The sequence below is a fragment of the Arachis hypogaea genome, chromosome 6 (genome assembly GCF_003086295.3).
Source record: "Arachis hypogaea cultivar Tifrunner chromosome 6, arahy.Tifrunner.gnm2.J5K5, whole genome shotgun sequence".
NCBI lineage: Eukaryota > Viridiplantae > Streptophyta > Magnoliopsida > Fabales > Fabaceae > Arachis > Arachis hypogaea.
Genome location: NC_092041.1, coordinates 91,690,639 through 91,699,923, shown reverse-complemented (window position 1 = coordinate 91,699,923; position 9,285 = coordinate 91,690,639).

Genomic DNA, 9,285 nt, shown 5'->3' with positions numbered 1-9,285 from the left:
GGATGTAATTGTTAGTGGTATGCGAAAATACCTGATGAAACTTACAAAATTTCTTATTCTTTATTTCATCAGTTGTAGGCATCTTTTTTTCTTCAGGTAAAATAAGCTACTTATCTTTTAATAAAACCTCAAATATTTGATCTACCTTAGAAATATCAAAAGAATAAGTCTTATTTTCAACTTTAGAATAAGAAAAAACTTTTTCTTTTCTTTTAACAGGCTTCAAAGATTTGCATACATAAGGAGGACCTCCACGTAATTTGACAATATAAATCTCTTTCTCATCTGAATCACTGCTATCAAAAAAACAATCAACATATGCAACCTTTTTTGAACCCTTTTTAAAATTTTCTTTTTCTTTCTTAATTTGTTCTATTTGTCTTACTCTCTCAGCTAATTGGGAAAGATCTAAAGTATGTTGATTAACAAGTTTCTTCCAAACTCCAAATTCTAGCCCATTAGTAGCCATTTTGACAACTTCAGATTTTGGAATTGGAGTAAAACATTTATTCCTCATGTTTCTAAACTGTTCCAAATAAGTGTCAATGGATCTCCTTCTGCACGCTTGACAGAGAATAAATCTGTAAGACTAACTTTCAATTCACCTCAGAAAAATTGATCATGAAAATTTCTTTCTAACTGCGCCCAAGAATGAATAGAATTTGGTCTTAAATTGGAGAACCATGTAAATGTATTTTTTGTTAAAGAAGAAGGAAAGTATCTCATCTTGAGATATTCATTAGAAGCTGCTTCCCCAATTTCAACAGTATATCGAGTAATATGCTCTACTGTAGACTTATTTTCTTCTCCAGAAAATTTTGTAAGAGATTTTGGAATTTTCCAACCCCTTGGAAGCTCTGCTTGTTGGACACATTCAGGAAAAGCAGACACAAACTATGGCCTATTTAAGCAACCAACATTAAATCCCAAACGGTTTAAAACTTGTTCAACATTTCTTGCTAGATTATAATGCCCCCTAAGTTGTTTTTCCTAAGTCTTTCCAACATATCATCAGCATTTTGACCATGTCTAGGCATATGGACATCATAATTAGGAATTGCTCCACTATTTTGATTGACATTATCAAATCTTAAACCCTGATTATCATTTTCTTCTAAATTTACCACAGTAGCAATCCTATTAACTTGCGTATTTAATTGTTCAATTCTAGTGTTTGTATTTTCTAAAAGAGGATTTAAAACTGCCATCATTTGATGAGTTAACATGTTTACTAGATCATGGTGGCTTTCATCCATTTGTTGCCTAATATTTGCTAAAGATCCCACAGTTTGACTAGGTTAGTTAACAAGCATTGCTCTTGACATGTCAGGAAATATAGGTCTGGAATTTTCTACCCTAGTGACAGTGGACATAGTAGAATTAGATGCACTGTTATTTCCTTTATTAATAGCATGTGAAAAATTTTGTTGTGATACGTATGAACCTGACACCCTAGAAACAGGTACATTTGACATGCCATATGAATTTTGATAAAGAAGATTTTGAAAAGTTGAGTAGAGAAGTACAGGCAATCCTTGTGTCACCATGGGGGGACATACCCCGGTGGTAAGCCATATGGCGGCCACCCCACAGTATTTATATGAGTTGCATTTAACCCTGTATGGGCATGGCCAACGCCATCATGCCTCATTGATATCAAGGTAGGCTCTGCATTTGAAATCACAGGAGAATTCCCGGATTCATTTCCTCTAATCTCATCACTAGAAGTAGAAGAAGATGCTGTAGAAGTATTTGACATGTCAACTGACGCTGATTTCCTTGGCTCTGGATGCACGAACTTGCCACTGCGTAACCACATGCAAACTCAAAAACACATGGTTTTCTTTTTGACAATTACAATCTATTGACAAAGTCCCACCGGACGTGCCAATTTGTTTTACTCAAATTTTTGTTCTATTGTTAACAACAAATAAATCAACAATTTTTTAGTTTTGTTTCACAATCTTAATTCAAGGAGCGGAAACGACTCCTTTTGTGGGTGTTTCAAAGTCTCAATTGTAGTTTCGAAAGTAAAATTAAAGATAAAAAGAAAAACATACAAGGTGCCGGAGGCAAAGTAAAATGCAGAAATTAAGACAAACAGGAAATTAAAAAGAAGATGAAAGAAGAAACATAAACGTAAAAGAGAAAAAGACGTAAAAGTAAAGGAATTTTATTAATAAAAACTAGGAAAAAGCAAAGTACAAGTGTTTGAGTTCAGAAGAATTACTTAGGATTCCCAATTTTACTCTGTGATGCCAAGGGGCTGAGAGGGTTTTGGGTTTCTAAGTGTTTTCCAAGAAGAACTGAACTGATTACAACGTGTTCCTAAAGCTCTATTTATAGACTAGCCTAATCTCAACGGGCAGTTACTCTTTGTACACCACTTGCAGAAAATTTGAATTTCTTGTAACTGTTCCCGCACTTCTTGCTTGATGTTAATTTCAAAATTTAAATAAATAACCAACTATCAAATGATCTAATTTAATTTAAAATAGATATAAATATTATATATAGGAACATTACCAAATAACTAATTATTTATTTTTATAATTTTTTATAAAAATAATATTTTGTCTAACACTAAGTGATAATAATTTTTTGCCTAACAATTCCTAAACAGGCCATGAGTTCACGTGTCAGTTGGTTGCCCACACCCGACAACATCCCTGAGATAAGTGTTATGTATCGTCATCCCTATCTCAGAAAATATCTCCTCCATGAGCGTTACGTATCGTCGTCCTCATGGAGGATCATTCATCTGGTCTCCAGTGAGCGTTACGTATCGTCGTCCTCATAGAGCCATACTCACAGTCTCGTGTGAGCGTTACGTATTATCGTTCCCACCAAGCTGTACTCTTAGTTTCAAGTCTAATGGCCATTACGTATCGCTATCTCTATCGATTAAAATTCGTTTCCTCCATGAGTGTTACGTATCATCATAAGTATTTGTTTTCAATATAAAATATCAATGTATTGATTTTGAATTATTTTCTATTAATTAAAATAATTACCAGATTAAAATACTAAATATTTTCTCTTTCTTTTCCTTCTAACTTTTATGCTTTAAAGTTGCAAGACTAATTTTGTGAGGAATGAAAAATAATTTTACTGCTTATTAATTCTCAAGTAATTACTTTTTGTAATTTTGCACATAATATAAATAGTTTTTATGCCATTATTGTTTAGTTAGGACTATTATAATTGCGCGAGTAAATTCCTATAGTGGTCTCTGAGATTGATGTCGTGCACCAAAATTGTCTCTGAGATTCTAATTGCACCAATTACATCCCTGAGATTGGAAAAATTGCACCATCGTAGTCCCTGACCCGTTTTTCGTTAACGACGTGTTGATATGGCTTTATGACGTGGACCTCTGGTGACACGTGTCACCTCATAGTTTGGCCACGTATAATGGTATGATGATGTGTCGGCCAACGACATGTGGCATGCTGACATGGATGGGTATACCACGTGTCACAATGCTATTTTGCCACGTGTCAGATTATGCCACGTGTCGCAATGTTATTTGTCCACATGTCATCCACTATGTCATCGTTATATGTGCACCAAATTAGTCCCTTATTTTGCATCAAATGACTCATTTTAGTCCCTGAAATTAAATGTTGTGCACCAAATTAGTCCCTTCATCAGTTTTTTCTCATTTTTTTATAAATTTAAAATTCTCATTATATATTTGAATACACTAATTTTAATTTTATCTTTTCACAAGTTATTTAAATACAAGTATTTTTATAAAATATTTTTAAAATATTAGTTTTAATTATACAATTTTTTTCTACAATATTTTATTAAAAGAATTATATGACATATTGATATTGATTTAATAAAGAGTGTAAGTTAAGAGTATAATAATATTTCTTAATATAATTTTTTTAATATTTAACACTTTAATAAATATTTTAGAAATACTTGATAAGGCACTTATTAACTAATATAAATTCATTATTCTTATCCATTTTAAGAATGTCCGATTTCCCATATAATTAACTTCTCACTAAATTAATAAGATAGATTTATACTGTCGATTATAATAATTCATTTTATCTATAACTTAGGTGACTTTTTCATATATTACACTATTAATCAATATAAGTACTTATTATAACCATAACTTGAACAGTATTAAAACAGATACAAATAAACACAAGAGACAATGATAAAGTTTTGGTTTTAGTTAACATGTACTCTAATGATACAAGTTAACATTATTAATTAAAAATTTATTATAAAATATGTATAATAAAAAAATATAATTAAAATTAGTGTATAAAAAATATTGAGAATTTTAAATTTATAAAAAAAATGAGAAAAAACTGATGAAGGGACTAATTTAGTGCACGACATTCAATTTCAGGGACTAAAATGAGTTATTTGATGCAAAGTAAGGGACCAATTTGGTGCCCATGTAACGATGACATAGTGGATGACACGTGGACAAATAGCATTACGACACGTGGCATAATCTGACACGTGGCAAAAATAGTATTGTGACACATGTCATACCCATCCACGCCAACATGCCACATGTCGTTGACCAACACGTCATCATATTGTTACACGTGGCCAAACCATAAGGTGACACGTGTCACGAGAGGTCCACATCATCAAGCCACGTCAGTGCGTCGTTAACGGAAAACGGGTCAGAGATTATTATGGTGCAATTTTTCCAATTTCAGAAACGTAATTGGTGCAATTGAAATCTCAGAAACGATTTTAGTGTACGACGTCAATCTCGGAGACTACTATGAGGATTTACTCTAATTGTGCAATGAATTTTCATCTATATTAGTATTTAAACTTATTCTCCTTCTTATTGCTGAATTTTAGTGTACTATACAAAAGATTTTTTGTTATTATTAGTATTGAACTTGATCGTTGCCAATTATGTAGATAGGTAGTATATTTGGAAGATTCTTCTTATCATCCTATAAGCTTCTCGTTATTATTTGGCATATTTAGTTTTTTTCTATTTTTGTAATTGAGTTTACTTTTAATCTAGACCCTTTTTTATTTTTGCTTCATTTTTCTTTTTGTATCCTGTTATACAAATTTATATTCATAATATTAAAAAAAATTCTTGAATTTTTAGCTTTTGAAATTTGTTGTTAAAGTTTTTTTGGAAAGTAAAATGGGTGAGTAGACCGTGGATGAGAATATCATTCCAAAATATTGTAATCGGTTATATTTTTTTTAGTTTTATCACGTTGTAAGCATTTTAAATGGAAGAATTTTAATGTTTTAAGTTCTCTTCACAATTATATTTTGATTTGATCTAATTTCATAAATTTATTATATTAATAGTTAATTAAGACGTCTAGATGTGTGTTGGCATGTCATTTAATGTGTCACATTAACAAATTTTGACACCATCAACAAACAAAGTGATAAAATGACTAATTTGACTAATTTAAAATTTTTTAAAAGATAAATTTGATTAAAAAAATTTTCAAATACCACTTTAAAGAACGAATAATCTTTTAGAGATTAATTTAATTATTTATTCTTTTTTATTAAAATACTAATATTTCTATATAATTAATAAATTAATTTTTTTTATTATTTCTATATAATTATTAGACTACTAACATTATTCTATATTTTTTATTTTGTATTTCTAAATAAAATAACTCTTTATTCATTTAATGTTTAATTTCATTTACCTTCTGATCAGCTTTTAGTTGTATTTGTTTTTTCATTCTTTTTGGAATTTTAGTTTTGCCTATTGCATTTATGACCTTTATATATCGATTATTAACAATAATATTATGTAATCATTTCTACTTGAAATTACATTAATAATGAATATGTAAGGATGAATTTCAATTTTTTATTCATAATAAAAAATTTATATATGTTAATTTAATTCGATTAAAAGCGGATATTATGCTATCTGTTACGGTCTAGTCCAGGCCATTTGCGGGTCAACCCGATCCATTGATGACCTGACCCAAACAGTCGGGCATGTACAGCTCACTCAGCGACCTGGACACGTGTCCTTGACAGCTCTCCACTACAGCTGTGGGAGGAAGCTTCGAGGAAGGTGGGTCTGCCCTTGATGGGCCCACCTCTGACACGGTATAAATGGGGAATGACCTGTCCCTCCCCCAAAGTACGTACATACACCATTCTACCCCTTTCTCGCCTACACACTCTACTGACTTGGGCGTCGGAGTGTCTTTGCAGGTGACACCCCCCTTCACATCGAGAGCTCGGGACGTCGGTCCACCAACTTTTCTTTTGCCCCCTGACCTCAGGTTACACCCCACCAAATCAACCGAGAACCACTCCCGAACCGTCCGGTACCCGAGATACCAAACATTGGCGCCATCTGTGGGGATGCCTTAATGGAGATCGTGCCAAGTCTAAGGGACTACGGCCGCGCGGCGGGCCTCGAGGGGGCAGCCTCCATTGCCTCCCCCGCGAGCGGTTAAGATCCCCTTCACGACGAACCGAGCCACAATCAAGAGCCCATGAAAGATGCCCCTTCGGGGGAACGGGTAGCGACAGCGCTAGGATAATGCAAGAACTGCGCCATAGGGTGCAGAACCTGGAACGCCAATTAGCAGGTCAGGAGCATCACCAAGAGACTTCCGACCCCGACTACTCCCAGTCCCCCGAAAGTCGAGGGAGAAGCTCCCATCGAAGTAGTCGCTCCTGACATACTCCTGTCTCGAGATCGGAATCGGAAAGTAGCCAGAAGGACCAGGGACGCCCTAGAAGACGAAACGACACAATCATTTACGCCCGAGGTAAGCGGGCATGCATCATGAGGCGAGACTGCAAAAACGAAGAAGAGAGGCCAAGGGGAACACGACAACCCGTCATCATGGGTGCCACCCCATTCCATCGTTTCATCCTCGAGGTCTGGTTGCCAAAGCACTTTGACAAACTGGTATGCGAAATTGTGATCAATACTTTTCACAACACAAATAATCCCAGGTGATGAATCCAAAAACTTGGTGTTCAAAACCATGGCATAAACACAACTTCGCACAACTAACCAGCAAGTGTACTGGGTCGTCCAAGTAATAAACCTTACGCGAGTAAGGGTCGATCCCACAGAGATTGTTGGTATGAAGCAAGCTATGGTCACCTTGTAAATCTTAGTCAGGCAGACTCAAATGGATATGAATGATGATATACGAATAAAACATAAAGATAAAGATAGAGATACTTATGTAATTCATTGGTAGGAATTTCAGATAAGCGTATGAAGATGCTTGTCCCTTCCGTCTCTCTAAGCTTACTCAATTTTTGAGGTGGAAAGAACTTTGCCAAGAAGGCATTGACTAGCTTTTCCCAAGAGTTCAGGCTTTCTTTAGGTTGTGAGTCCAACCATCTTCTAGCTCTGTCTCTTACAGCAAAAGGGAATAGCATAAGTCTGTAGACCTCAGGGTCAACCCCATTAGTCTTGACAGTGTCACAGATTTGCAAGAACTCAGCTAAAAACTGATGAGGATCTTCCAATGGAAGTCCATGGAACTTGCAATTCTGTTGCATTAGAGAAACTAATTGAGGCTTAAGCTCAAAGTTGTTTGCTCCAATGGCAGGGATAGAGATGCTTCTCCCATAGAAGTCGGGAGTAGGTGCAGTAAAGTCACCCAGCACCTTCCTTGCATTGTTGGCATTGTTGTTGTTTTCGGCTGCCATGGGTTCTTCTTCTTTGAAGATTTCTGTTAGGTCCTCTACAGAGAGTTGTGCCTTGGCTTCTCTTAGCTTTCGCTTCAAGGTCCCTTCAGGTTCAGGATCAGCCTCAACAAGAATGCTTTTGTCCTTGCTCCTGCTCATAAGAAAGAGAAGAGAACAAGAAAATGTGGAATCCTCTATGTCACAGTATAGAGATCCCTTGAGGTGTCAGAGGAAAAGAAAATTAGAAGGCAGAAGTAGAAAATTCGAACTTATCAAAGAAGATGGAGTTCGAATTTTGTATTAAGGAATAGTGTTAGTCCATAAATAGAAGGATGTGAGAAGAGGGGAAGTAATTTTCGAAAATCAAGTAAAAGATTTTGAAAACATTTTGAAAAACACTAATTGATTTTCGAAAATAAAAGTGGGAAAGAAATCAAGTGATTTTTGAAAAAGAATTTGAAATTAGAAATCAAAAAGATTTGATTGAAAGTTATTTTGAAAAAGATGTGGTTAAGAAGATATGATTGGTTTTAAAAAGATGTGATTGAGAAGATATGATTTGAAAAACATTAAAAAAAATTTGATTTTGAAAATTAATGACTTGGCTATCAAGAAAAGATATGATTCAAACATTAAACCTTTCTCAACAGAAAAGGCAACATACTTGAAATGTTGAATCAAATCATTAATTGATAGCAAGTATCTTTGAAAATAGAAAGAAATTGAATTTGAAAAAGATTTGATTGAAAAGATATGATTTGAAAAAGATTTGATTTTGAAAAGATTTTGAAAACTTAAAAAAAATTTGCATTGAAAACAAAATCTTCCCTCTTGTGCCATCCTGGCGTTAAACGCCCAGAATGGTGCACATTCTGGCGTTTAACGCCCAAAACTCTACCCTTTTGGGCGTTAAACGCCCAACCAGGCACCCTGGCTGGTGATTAAACGCCAGTCTGTCCTTCTTCACTGGGTGTTTTAAACGCCCAGCTTTTTCTGTATAATTCCTCTGCTGTATGTTCTGAATCTTCAATTATCTGTATTATTGACTTGAAAAGACACAAATTAAAAATATTTTTGGATTTTTAATAGTGAGGAGTAATCAAAATGCAACTAAAATCAAATAATAATGCATGCAAGACACCAAACTTAGCAATTTGTATACTACTAACACTAATGAGAATGCATATGAGACACATAAACACTCAACTCAAGAAGAATTAAAGATCAGAGTAATGAAATCATCAAGAACATCTTGAAGATCACTAAGACACATGAATGAATGCAAGAAAAACAGAAACATGCAATTGACACCAAACTTAAAATGAGACTCTAGACTCAAACAAGAAATTTTTGGATTTTATGATTTTCTAAATTTTTTTGTGCTTTTTCGAAAATTAAGTGGAAAAAGAAAATGAAGGTATCAAAATTCTTAATGAGAATTCCAGGAATCATGCAATGTTTAGTCTAAGACTCCGGTCCAGGAATTAGACATGGCCTCACAGCCAGCCAAGCTTTCAAAGAAAGCTTCGGTCCAAAACACTAGACATGGCCAAAGGCCAGCCAAGCCTTAGCAGATCACTGCTCCAATAGCAAGATTGGTAGAAATCAACAAGCTCTTGTGATGATAAGTTG